Here is a 13,926-nt window from a genome sequence, read left to right as displayed (position 1 = left end):
GAAAGAAACAATAACTCTTCACATAGGCAGGGCAGGCCATTTTCTTCACCATCCACCTTCAGTGAAAACTCTAATTACCTAATCCTACCTATAGGTGCTTCTCACATGAAGAATGGCAGAGAGGATTTTGCCCACCTTAGCATGCTTTCTGGGTATAACTCTATGTCCTGGATAAGCTTTTGGGCTCCCTGCACCCCACACTCCTCAGTCTATTTGTGCCAACTGATTTATGCAGGGCTGGGAAGCTTCCAAAAAACAAACAAACAAACAAACAATTTGGGATTTGGACATATACAGACATGTCTGATGACATTGGCAATGCCTTCAAGAAAGCCAAATTGCAGTGAGGAACTTCAGGGGACAGATCCTGAGGGAAAGAAGCCACCATTATGAACCAATCTGGAAACAGGACCTGAGCAGTAAATGGAAATGATTCTGCATAGAATGAGGCCAACACTACTTGAGCCTCCTTGCAGAGAAAAGGTCGTGTGTATGCAAAGTGAAAAGAGCTAGAACATCTTGGAGCTCAGGCATCCCTGCAAAGGAGTCACAAAGGAAGAGAGAAGCCTTTCCCTTCCCATTCTGTAGATGTTCAGCTAATAGTTGTCCAGAGAAAGTGGTGGTGGCCACTCTTCAAGGGGCAGCCTGAGCAGAGTGATGATGGGGACACAGAAAAGAAGCAAGAGGCACAGAAAAGAGATTAATGAAAGCAACATGGCAACCCTGGAGTACCACCTGAGATGGCTAGGAGGAACCACGGGAGGATGGCAGAGGGTGGTAGCCACACCTCTCCAGTCCCAGGAGCCAAGCACACAGTTCCCTGTGACCTCATTGTACCCAAGGTAGTGAGGTGAAGAAGCATTTAGATTATATAAAGAATCCTCGGCCACACAGTGGCTCATGCCTGTAATCCCAGCACTTTGGGAGGCCGAGGTGGGTGGATCATAAGGTCAGGAGTTCTAGACCATCCTGGCCAACACGGTGAAACCCCATCTCTACTAAAAATACAAAAATTAGCCGGGCGTGGTGGCGGGCTCCTGTAATCCCAGCTACTCAGGAGGCTGAGGCAGAAGAATCTCTTGAACCCGGGAGGCGGAGGTTGCAGTGAGCCAAGATCGTGCCACTGCACTCCAGCCTGGGCGACAGAGCAAGAATCCGCCTCAAAAAAAAAGAAAAAAAAAAAAAAGAATCCTCCACTCAAGGTACATAAGCAAGTACAAACAATTATGTAGGAAGAAAGAAAAAGACAACAGGCTTGCAAAGCATTAAGCATATTTGCAAAAGCTGAGTATAGACAGTGCAGGTTCTGCTTGGTCAGGATTGAATGGGAAGGGGAGGAGAGGCCAGACTTTGGTGTCCACTCAGCCTGTCCTGAGCCAGCACTGTCCTTGGAGTGATGGAGGGTTTGAGTAAGTACAAAAATACTGGAAGCCTCAGAAACTGGCAAGTCCAATCCCTCTTTTACATGAATAAGCACCTGGGCTTTCCACAAAAGAAAATGGTTAGAAGTAGCATTTGGGTGGCACATCACAGAAAGCCCCCACACACATTAGCCTGGATGATTCTCACAATGTCCCCATGAGATTGTGCTGTCCTCACTGCAAAAGCAAAGAAATAGAGGTTTGATAGTATTAAAGAAAGTGCCCAAAGTCTCTTGGCTCCACTGCACACCATGCTCTGTGAAAGACGGAAGGGGTGGGAGGCAGGGGATAGTGGGTTATGCAGAGGACAGCTTGGTGAGATATTGCAACCAGTAGTTCAATACAAAGAATCCATGTGAGTGAATGAATGAAAGAATGAATGAAAACCTGTGAGATATTAATAAACATCATCAAACACAAGCTGTGTAGGTTTTTAAGAACTGAATAATCTCATTAAATAGTGGGAAAATTTAAGATTCCAGAAAATTCAGAAAATATATGGGCCAGTGTTTGGTGTACATCAGTTCATTAAAATTATAGATGTGAAGACTCTACTCATAAACTACTGAATCAGAAATTCTGGGACCTCCTTATATTCAACAAGCTGCCCAAGTGATTCTGCTGTGTGTGAAAGTTGGAGAACTAGTGATTTAGGTTATAGTTTAATTTGTAATAATCAAAACAAATAATTAACTGCCTTGTAATAAACACTCACATTCACTGATTGCCATCATGTCTCTTTCTGATAATAATAGTGAATCTACATGAGCACTTACTCTCTGCCATATGTGTAAATTCTGATTGAATTTTCATAAGAACTTTGCAGGGCGAGTGTTATTATCTTTACTCAATAAAATCAGGGCTGAATGCTCAGAGAGATGGAGTGACTTGGTTAAACAAACATTGTTAGACTGGGCCAAAGCTGGCTCTGCACCAGGTCTGCCTGTCTCCAAGCCCGTGCTCCCTCCATCACAGCCAGGACACCCCTCCTCCTTTGCATGAAGTTGGACCCAAGGCTGGGCTGGGAGGTTCAGAAGAGTCTCTCATAACTTCAAAAGTGATGAGCATGGTTCACAAACATGAACACTTATCTATCATTGCAGCAGCAAATAAGAACTTTTGAGAACCCGGTGACCAAAGTTGAGAAGCATAGATAGCCCCCAAAAACTCTAGAAGAAACAGAGACCATGCCTGTGAAAGAATGATGAATTAGAGAGGGAGTTTGAGGGATAACAGAAGATGGAGAAATGGAGGCTGGCTTGAGAAATGTAAGTAGCCTAGATCTGGAATCTGGGAAGGAAGGAAGGGAGTGAGGGAGTGCAGTGGAAGGTGCTGCAGAAACGAAGTTGGGTGAAAGGGGAAGGAAGGAAACTTCCAGATGAAAGGATTCAAGGATATGCCTGCTGTGATGGAGGTGGGTAGAATGAGAGCAAGAGCCAAGAGAAACAGAGACAGAGAGAGAGAGAGAGAGAGAGAGAGAAAGAGAGAAAGAGAGAGAGGCCTTGAGCAGATGATTCACCAATGCATGATTTGTAACATCATGCACTGTTCACTGGTCACTTGGAAAATGTTGGTTCACTGAGTCACAAAGATCCTCCAAATGCACAGTGAAAAGCCCCACTGTACACCCGGAGGTAAATAAGAAAGGAAAGGCAAACGATCTTGAAACAGCATTGACCTCCCAGACACCCTGAAAGGATCTCAAGGAGTCCAGGAGTCTCAGGCTTACACCTTGAGAATTACTGCTGTGGCGTAACGAAGAGCATTCTGAACTGGGAATCAGACAAACCGCGTGCTATATCGGACTCACCTTTTCATTAGCTTGGGCATGTCCCTGAACTTCTCTGAGCCCTGTCAGACAAGCTGGATGACTCACTATTTCTTAACAATTCCCCATGAATTTCCCCATCAGAGCATTTCTCTGCTCTGCCTAAGATAGACTCTTCTCTGCCCAGTTCTCCAACTGCCACCTGCCAACTGTACCCCTTCTTGAAGGCATAGCCAGTAGCCACCGTGATAGGTTCTCTATTTCCCCTCTTCAGACACGTCTCTCCTTCTTAGGCCCTTTACTGCCTGTGTTTGGACCTCTGCTGGGGATCTTATCTCACTCTGCCCTCAGAGTAAAAATGACCACAATCCTTGTCTGGCAACCCCACCACTTCTGGCACCCCCACACCCCCTCCCAACTGGACTGTGAGTCCCTGAAGAGCAGAGACCACCAGGTCTTGTTCATGTTTATGTCTCCTTCAGCCATTAGCCCAATGCCTGACACAGAGTAGGCACCCTGTGGAAGTGAAATTAATTGGTTAGCATGTTTCAGAAAGATCTATCTGTAAGGTTAAATGGATATTTATGGGAGAAGAGGCTGGGAAGAGGTGACTGAGAGGTGAAGGGAGAGGAATGGCGGTAAAGGGAAATAATGAGAAAACTGACGGAAGGGGCCTGAGGGGAGAGGTCACAGTGTACACCTATGGGCTAAAGAGACAGGGTGTGATGGGGGCACAGTAAGAAGATAAGAAGGGCATTTTATGGTGGACTTAGAGGATGGGGAGGGGAGTGGAATGCTTGGTGAATGGCATTCATTGGACTAAGACACTAAAGAATACTTGGGATGAAAATCAGAAGAAACTGGGTGCAGGAGCTGAGTCCTGGCTGCTAGATGACTGCTTGTGGGACTGAGGGGCATGAACAGAGGTGCTAGCAAGCCGACCCCATTCTCTCTGCACACGATGCCAGGGACGCCATTGGATCTCCTGTGTGGGGCTTCCTGAGAACCCCCCTTCCAGGCACCTGGAAACCTATGCCAGCTCCCACACATCTGGTGAGGAGCAAGCCCACATGTAGCACAAGTGGAAAAGAGTAAGACACTCAAAACCTCTGTCTTTTTCTCTTCAAATATTTGCAGAGGGAGTGTGGCAGGAGCTCAGGGAATGCGGTGCTTATTGCTCACACTACATTAAAATTCAGATTGGCTTGTGCAATATCCCTGGCATAACCGCTCTGTGCTGATATTTTTATAACTCTTAATATCAAACAAATTGCCTCTTCACTGAGACAGTTTAATGTGGCGGGGGCCGTGCCCGCCAGCTTCCTCATGCCAGTCCCATAAAGATCATCGTTCTGTTACTGGGGACAGAAGAGCTATGAATTTACTGTCAAAAATATGACTGGATTTTGCAGAGTAAATCTTGGACTGTATTAAAAGGATCATTTTAATCTCCACCACATCTTTTTTCACTAATAAAATAAGGTGGGGGCCTCCAGGTTGAATCATCTATGAATCATCTTTCTCTTTTTTGGCCTAGGTTCCTGTTTTTGTCATATTCATGCCTCTTCTTCAGTCATCAATAGATGCCTTTGGCTCCACCTTACATTCAATAGATGCTCCCTCTTTTCTTCATGATCTGGGAGAGAAAAAGACTTGAATGGATTTTTCTAGAAAATCCCCACCATACTTCAACTTCACGGTCAACAGAATCTTCTCTTCTTTGGGTAACTTTTACCCCAATGGCATCTGGGGAGTAGAGTTGAACATTACACTCTTCTTCCTGAGCTCGTTCCATCAAACACTCCTTTTATTACAAATACATGATTTCCTACATAATTAGGAAAAATAGACTGTATTTATTGAACAATCAGTTCTCTCTTTCATTTATAAATCAAGGACCTAGAGAAATGCCAATCAGAGCAATCCATTCCAGATAGTATGTATTCCCAAATTGAGTTGTTATAAATCAACCCAAAGCAAATAAACCTGACATTTTACTAGCCGAAGTCACTTTACTGTAGGTAATCAGTCCTTTCCAAATATTGAACATAGTTTGTGAACTCTATCCTCCCACCGTTACTGCCCTTACAGAGCCACTCAGAGACCCAGGATACTGAAGTTCAGAACAAGTGAGTAAGGTGTCCTCCGAGAAATACATTGATTGGAGGAGTTGTGTCAATAGAAGTCTCAGTACAGTGTATGCAAGTGCTGAATGGCAGCACAAATGCAAAGAACAAATGATCAAAGGGTTTTGCATCATCTTCCAGCCTTCCCTGAGACCACACACTCCAGACTGATAGACAGACAGACAAATGGACACCAGTCACACATCCTTGTTTTCAAGGCAGGGAGGAAAGCTTCCACTTGAAAAGTGCCCAGTCACTTGAAAGGGTTACCTATGTGACGTCACATAATTTTGAATGTTTTTCTCTCATATCTTTATAGCTCAAATCCTCTTTTTCTTCTCTACTTGTATTTTATGAAATAATACCTAGGATAACTCCACCATTTTCAAGTTTTACATTTTAATATACTTTGAAATTGGTATCCTCACATAACTTACTCAACACCAATCAGTGGTACCGTCACCCATTATTATAACTTGACACACATTTGTTTTGTGAATGTTTTAGGAAGATTTGAACTGAATAATCCTTTTCTTTAAGTACCATATCTTTTTTGATTCTTATGGCTAAAGCCATATCTACTTCCTTTGCTTCCAGAACATCCCAGATTGCCCTGGCTTGCAGCACTGGTGGTCTTTGAAAATCTACAACATTTTAGAAAGGCTGATCCAGGCTAGGAAGTCAGACCAGGCCCTGTAGAATTGTCAACTATTAAAATATGTCACATCTTATGCTTATGAAACCAGGAAAAATCATAAATCACACTTTTATAACTAACTGCTATGGTCTGAATGTGTCCCCCAGAGTTCAAGTGTTGGTAACTTAATTTCCAATGTAACAGTGTCAAGAGAATGGATATTTAAGGGTTATTGGGCTCTGTCCTAAGGGTTATTGGTGTCTGTCCTCATTAATGGATTAATAGTGTTATCATGGGAGTTAGTTATTGAGGGAGCAGGTTTCTGATAAAAGGGATGAGTCTGCCCCACTTTCTCTCTTACTCCTTTCTGCTCTCTACCCCTTCCTCCTTCCCTCATAGAATGATGCAGCAAGAAGGTCCTCACCAGATGCAGCCCCCCAACCTTGGATTTCCCAGGCTCCAGAACAGTAAGAACAAAAAAACCTTTTCTTTATAAATTACTTAGGCTATAGTATTCCGTTATAGCAACACAAAACAGACTAAGACACTGACTGTGCTAAAAATGGGATGATCTGGGCTGGGCACAGTGGCTCATACCTGTAATCCCAGCACTTTGGGAGGCCGAGGCGGGCGGATCATGAGGTCAGGAGATCAAGACCATCCTGGCTAACACAGTGAAATCCCGTCTCCACTAAAAATACAAAAACTTAGCCGGGCCTGGTGGCGGGTGCCTGTAGTCCCAGCTACTGGGGAGGTTGAGGCAGGAGAATGGCGTGAACCTGGGAGGCGGACCTTGCAGTGGGCAGAGATCGTGCCACTGCACTCCAGCCTGGGCAACACTGCAAGACTCCGTCTTAAAAAAAAAGATTGATCTGAATAATGCAAAAGAGGAAATCTTGATAATATCAAAAATTTAGAAACAATCAAAATGAACAAATAAGTGCCTTGTTAAAAAATAACCATCCATAGAGCATACAAACCTATAATGAAACACTGTAACCACTTAGAATTTTGTTATAGAAGAAATATTTAATATGATATAAAAAGGTATTTACAATTTAACACTGAATGAAATAAAGCAGGTCAAAACAATGTTTACAATATGACCTTTCTTTAACACATACGTATTTTGAGATTGAGGATAAATTCCAGACTGTTTATAGTAGAATAACAGGTGATTTTTTTTCTTCTGTGTTGCGTATCTCTGTTGTCTTAATGTTCGATGGAAAAAATAGGTGTATTGCTTTCAAAATAAGAGGGAAGAAAAGTAGTCTGGAAAATTGTTTTCATTGCACATCTGTGGGAGTTGAAAATTGAGCCTAGAGCTTATAAGACATTCTTGTATTCATGCATCTCAACAAATAATACTTATGGCCTAAGGTAAGCTAGCCCTGTGGTATTGCAGAAAAACCAAAGACCCACTACCTGCCCTCTGACAACTTATAGTTCTGCCACTCAGACAAGAGAAAACTTAAATCCCTGCCTTTGAGGTGAGAAATGAGGGCTCACTTCTGCCAAGGACCTCTGAGGCTGCCACAGCTCCTTGGACTGAGGTTGGAGCCAGCACTGCCTCCTGTGCCCTGAGGGTGCCTGGGACCCCCCGCAGAAAGCTACTGAGGTCCCAGGGGATCAGGGTGTGGATGAAGTAGTCTAGGCCTGCAGCTACTTCCTCAAGTCCACTCTCCCACCCGGACAGCCTGTCCCACTGCCCTCGGACACCCACCTCATCACACTCTTCTGTTTCTCCCCTTCCCATCCTCTCTGTCCGGTTTCTTCCGGGCCACTTCCAAAGAGACCTGCTGCTCCACCCTCAATCTGTTGCTTGTGCCTTACTAGAGGTTTCTGCCCTTTTCAGCGCCACATCCCAGGGAAGGAAGAAACATGCTCCAGGGCTGGAAGTTCGTCTTTGAGGGGAGGAAGTTCCCTGGAGTCTGCAGCAGATGGGGGAGGCCCCAGTGGGGCGCACGTGGATACATTTCTGGGAGGAAACCAAGTACCATCCGCTCTCGCTCGCTCCCATCCAGTGTTTTCTTCCCCCAGTGAGTCTCTTAATTTTGCTCATTTATCTTAAAGAGCTCCGTAAGCGCCGTGGGCTCTGGTTGGGGGTGGGGGGCGCACGGGGCCTCCGACACCCGACCCCCACGCCTGCCTCCCAGAGGAGCCATCCAGCGCGGACCAAATCTCATTTTCCTACAAATAGTTTGTCAGAAGCAGCAGGGCAAGTAATAAATCACGGAGAGCGAGAGCGGAGAAGGGAAGGGGGGGAGGCTGGCGAAGGGAGGGCGGGGCCGAGGGGGCGGAGGGAGGGTTCGTGGCGCAGATGCAGGAGCGCGCGGGAGGGTGCGAGCGGCGGGGAGGGGCGCAGGCGAGGGAGAGACAAACGGAAAAGGAGGGAAGGAGATCAAAGAGACAAAGAGAGGAAAACACGAGGGAGGATGAGAAAGGGAGAAGGAGCCTGGGGAGTCCAGGGAGAGGAAGCAAAGGGAGAGGGAGAGACTGAAGAGAGGAACGGAAAAGACTGGAAAAGATAGCAAGGGGTGAATCAGGAAGCAGAGAAGGGGAAATAAAAGGAGAGGAGAAAATGAATCCAAAGAGGATGCCAAAAAGGAGGAAGGAGAGAGGTCTGGTAGAGAGGCAGACCCGGAAAACGAACGTGGGCGAGGAGGTGCTCCATATGTCCTGAACCCCCTCTATGCCCTGAGCCAAAGGGGTGCCTGTAGTCTGACTCCTTGACCCACTCCTCCCCACCTTTATCCCTGCTGCCTGCTCCCGGTGGACTGATGCAGGATGCAGGTAAGGATGGGGTCATCTTGGTCCACTGTTAGCCAGCCTAGAGAGACAGTCATTGCAGTGTGTGTGTGTGTGTGTGTGTGTGTGTGTGATGGAGACAGGGAGGGGAACCTGCATATCACCTATTATGATGAAAACATGCGCCCTTAAGCAGGCGACTTCATTCTTCTGAGCCTCAGTTTTCTGATCTAGAAAATGGGAACAATAATCTCTCTTTGCAGGCTTGGGAGAATTGAAAGAGATGACCCACAGGAAAAGCATCTACCACATGGTAACACGGTACAGGCTGTTGATTAGGAAACGCAGCCTCCCTTGAGTTTCTGTGTGGGTGAACCTGGCTCCTGGGGCCCCGGGTGGGGCTGCCAGGCTTCAGAATCTGCACACTGCTTCACCACCCCCGCAGCCTGTGATCCCAAGCCAGGCCCTCTGATCCGGCAGCTGTCAACACAAGCACACTCCAGTGCTTTCTGCTTTGCTGTTGGCCTCCCTCGGGAAGCTTTGAACACTAGTGAGATCATCATTGTCAAACTCTTTGGGCTCTGGTGCAAGGGCAGTCAGATAAGGAGGAATATGACGTGCCAACCCTCCACTTTGGTCCCCGGCCCCCAGCTTCACCTTGCTGACCTCTGGCTCCTGCTTAGCTCAGGAACTGTGGGCTCAGAACAAAGTTTAGGTTCTTCTTCTCTGATTCACCCCTTTCTCCTTCCTGATTACTGGCATGGAGCCATGCACCGCAGGAAAGAAATCGGGTAACTTTACAGATGGGAGGAATGAAATGGTGCTTATAGGGGCCTGTGTTGTGCTGGGCACCAAAGTAAACTGCCGGAGGACAGGGACCGTGTCTGCATGGCCCACAGAACTATCCTAGCACAGTGCTGGCACATGTTGAGTTCATGAAATGAATAAGTCATTTGATATTGTGAATATGCATTCACTTATTCACATCTTAAGATTAAAAAAAGCTGTTATTCCATTTTATGGAAAGGGCAACTGAGACACAAAATCACAGGCAGGAAGTGATCAAACCAGGGGTTGAATCCAGAGCAATCTGTCTCCAAAGCATGCGTTCCTTCCACTGCAGCCCGTGGCCTCCAGGCATCCTGCCCGTCAATGCCTGAGGCACCAGGGAGTCAGGAATGGCGGAGACCGAAACCCGTGATTCCTGCTGGACCTTCTCCTTACCTCCTAGATTCTGGAGCGGGCACCCCACAGAGCACTCCGTTTGAGGTGGCCCATTCATTTCTGGGCTCCTTGCCATTGGCATTGTCCTCTAGCTCTGGACTTCAAGCTATGCCTCTCTCAGACCCTCAGCCCCAGCCCGCTGCTCTACTTGGGACTTTGAAGATGAGGTCATGTGCCTCAGAACTTCTCTCACCTCAGCTCTCAGGACCCCAGCCGTACCTCCTCTGCCCCCCTCCCCTCTAACCCTCCAGCAACGTGGGCTTCCTCTGGGGACCTCATGTTCAACCCTGACAAACAGCAGAGCCCAGGGAAAAGAGAACCAGGTTCCGCTCTCCTGCCATGTACCAGTTAGATGACTCTGGGCAATTCTTTTCACCTCTCCAGGTCTCAGGTTTCTCAACTGGAAAATGGGGATTTTTTAAAAAAATTCATGCCTCACTTCCAAGGCTGTCATGAAAATGGATTAAGGCAAAAGCTGTGAAAGTGCTTTACAAATGAGAAAGCCTCCTATTCTTCACTTTCTTCTGATGGCAGATCCCCAGCTCTCCTTCCCAAGGTTCTTGCTTTCCCGGCACAATGTACCCTGAGCACTGCAGGTGCCTGTCCATCTATCTTCGCTTCATGAAGAACCGTGATATGTCACCATTTAAAATCCAAATAAAGCCTCACGAGTGAATCTGCTTACAGGAGACAGAAGAAAGCAATGGCCAAGAGCTCTAGCAAGAGTAAAAAATCAAGTCTCCAAATTTTAGCTCTTCCACTTACTAAGTGTTAACTTTGAACAATCATTTTACTTCTCTAAGCCTCAGTTTCCCCATCTATAAAGTGGGATGATAATGATACCTGTCTTATCAGGTAGATAATGTATATGTAGCTTTCCTGCCTTATCAGGTAGATAATGTATATGTGGCACTAGGGACACATTAAATACCCAATAAATGGCTACTATTGTTATCTCCTCTTATTTTAGTCTCGACTCTTGAAAAATGAATCAGTTGTCAGACTTCATAGCTTGTTACCTCTCTCTCGATGGTCCCATTGTCAGTTCCTTGGTGCATATCCTTGTTTTCTCCTCCTTCATTGATGACCACAGCCTCCTTTTCCTGCCCCCAAGTCACCCACCGCACTCTGTTCTGACCTTATCACCACCATGGGTTCCCAGGGAGCCAGACCACAAGAGGAGGAGGGAATGCAGATGAGGGGAGGGGACCTGCCCAAAGTCACAGGGGTGCTACATGGGCAGAGCATCTTCTAGGTGCATGAGGCCAATCATTTGGATTTTCCCCACCCAAAGTCCCGACAGGGCATCGAATTCCTTAAAGCCTGAGACTGGCTGCCTTTGTGAATGCCCTTTCTCAAAGCCCTTTGCAAGGGTGACTTCGTGGCCTGGCCTCCCTCTGCCTATGCTCTGTCCCAGCCCATCTTTCCAGCCCCTTCCGATTACTGTCACTCTCTACTTCCCTGACTGTCTTGCCCTACCAGTAAGCTTTCTCCCATATGATTCCTTCAGAGCTTGTTTATGCATGTGCCAGTCCTCAGACTGGCTACTGGGGCAACAGGAGAGTCTGAGGCACAATCTTTGTCCTCAGAGTACCCTAGTCTAGTGGGTGCCACATGCCCGGTTAAACTCCCATCCTAATCTTGCAGCTCAAGCTGTCCTGTCAGTCTCTGTAGCCCACCTTCCTCCATGAAGCTCTCCCAGACTGGCTGACTGATTCAAGGCTACTTCCCAAATCCTCCCAAAGGGCACCATTCCTCTTTGGAAACTATACGCATGAGGTATTTTTATCTCCTTTTAAAAACTGCACCCCTCTCTCTCTGTTGATATAATATACACGGCTGACATTTTAAAGTCCATTTTCAAAATGTATACTATCTTGTCTGTGTTTCCTGAATATAAAAGTCTATGCCGGCCATATTGCATTGCATTTGAAACCCCTAGAGGTAGGGATCTCAGTTCTGTGTGAGTCTGAGGGTATCAAGGCCCAGAGGCCATAGCAGGAGAGGAAAGGCACCCAGAGAGCTGCCAGAGCCACACAGATGTCATTGGAGGAGGAGATGAAGTGCTGTGGACATTAGAGAAGGAAAAATCCATTTCTGGATGTGGAGAATCCAGGGATGCACCCATCCTTGAGGACCAATTCAAATGCTATGCCTGGCAGGACAGCTTCTCTGATCCCCCAAATGCATTTGAGCTTCTAAGGCAACACCCCAGTTTCCCCGGATTCACTTTGTGACACTTAGTGGATTCTCTGTGGGAGTTTGGGACAGTTACATTTGTGCACAACTTTGCTTTCTCTCTTTATGACTCAATTTGGCAAATTGCTCCTGAAAAGAGGCCAGATTCTATCAACTTTTGTATCCCTTCCCTCCACAACATCCCCCTAATGTCATGCCTCATACTAAGTAGGTGCTCAATAAATGTTTGAGGAGGAGAAGAAAGAAGGAAGGGAAAGAGAGAAAGGAAGAAAGAAAAGAGGAGATAGAGGAGAACAGAGAAGATGTAGAGAGGAAGAAGGACTGGAAGGAAGATGGGAGGGAGAATGGAAGGAAGAAGTGAAGGGAGGAGCATTAAGGAAATGCCCGCAGGTGGAAGCAATCCCCTATAAATGTGGGGGCTCTTCTCCGTGCTCTTGCAGTGACAACAAGGGGCCCTGGGAACAGATTTAATTCCCTATTGTCACCCTGGGGATAGAGCCCCTGTCTCCTAAGCACCCTGTGTGGAAACCAACTCTTTATGGATAGCACTGAATATATGTTTCCAATGAGAAGTAACAGCTGCAAACTCATTAGGATGATTAAGATGGCTCAGATCACCAACCTTGAGCAGGATCCAGTAAAATTTTAAAAAATCTTTCAGCACCACTACCCCCTTTCAGAGCAGGAGGTTGCCAGGCAGAGGGGAAGTGCCAGCAGCCAGGGTCCTCTGGCCCAGGTGCAACTGGAGCTTCCAGGTGAGAACACAACCGCCAGATGGCAGACACGTGGTGATGGCTGGGAGGTCCAGGGCCTTTGCGCCTTGCATATGGGGCAGGAAAAATGCAGTCTACTGAAGTGTGAACCAAATGGAAATGTATTCTCACATTTCTCTTCCTTTTTCTGAGACATGGTGGACCTCGGATTCCCATGCTGGTTTCTTTGTAGCAGGTTAAGGATTTGTCCCACGTGCAGGGGTGAGCCAGGCCTAGGAAGAGCAGTGGGCTGGGGCAGAGTTGCTTCGAGCTGATGGCATGGCTTTGGGATATTTGTTTGCCTGACCTTGTCCTAATCTGTAAAACCTATTTTTGCCCCTCAAGGTGGTACCATGTCACGGTTTGTCTATACAGAATTTCTAAATGGGATTTGGAAAGTTTCTTTTTATTTTTTTCTAGAAAAAATCTTAGACTGCGTCTCTCGTTATTTCTAGTCAATGCAAATCCTTCACCCTCTCCACATACATCTCATCTTTCTTAAGTGTCGCTGACCACACGAGAGTCTCCTCTGCTCTGAAACTCACCCTGCACTCTGTGTCGATGACCTGGCTACTCTTCATCACAGGCTTCCAAAAAATCTCCAGCCATTCACTCAATCAGAGGATCTTTTATCAAGAACATGGTATATGTAAGGCTACAGGAGAAACAAAGATGTGTCACAGTTTCTTTCTTTGAGGAGCTTCCTTCCAGGAGAAATAATTTAAACAAAAAAGTAAATTATTATAGTATAGTGTCCTGTATTTCATACACATAATGCCCTACAGTGAATGTCAAAGTTGATCAAAATTTTAGAGGTCATCTAGCCTTTAAAATATCCACTTCCTCAAAGGGTGGCCCCACAAATCCCATCACAGCATCATCTTTGCACCTAGCATTTGGAAGGGCTAAGTTTTGTGGCTATGGAAAGAGATGAGAGCCTCTTGATGGAATTATTTAAGAGAAATGCCTATTCTTCTGCATGCTTCCATGTCTCTCTCAATCCTGTTGGCCATTTGAATCCAGGGTTTAGCCTCTCCAGGCCTCAGTTTTC

The sequence above is a fragment of the Macaca mulatta genome, chromosome 13, assembly GCF_049350105.2.
Source record: "Macaca mulatta isolate MMU2019108-1 chromosome 13, T2T-MMU8v2.0, whole genome shotgun sequence".
Classification (NCBI taxonomy): domain Eukaryota; kingdom Metazoa; phylum Chordata; class Mammalia; order Primates; family Cercopithecidae; genus Macaca; species Macaca mulatta.
Note: the sequence above shows the minus strand (reverse complement) of the source record.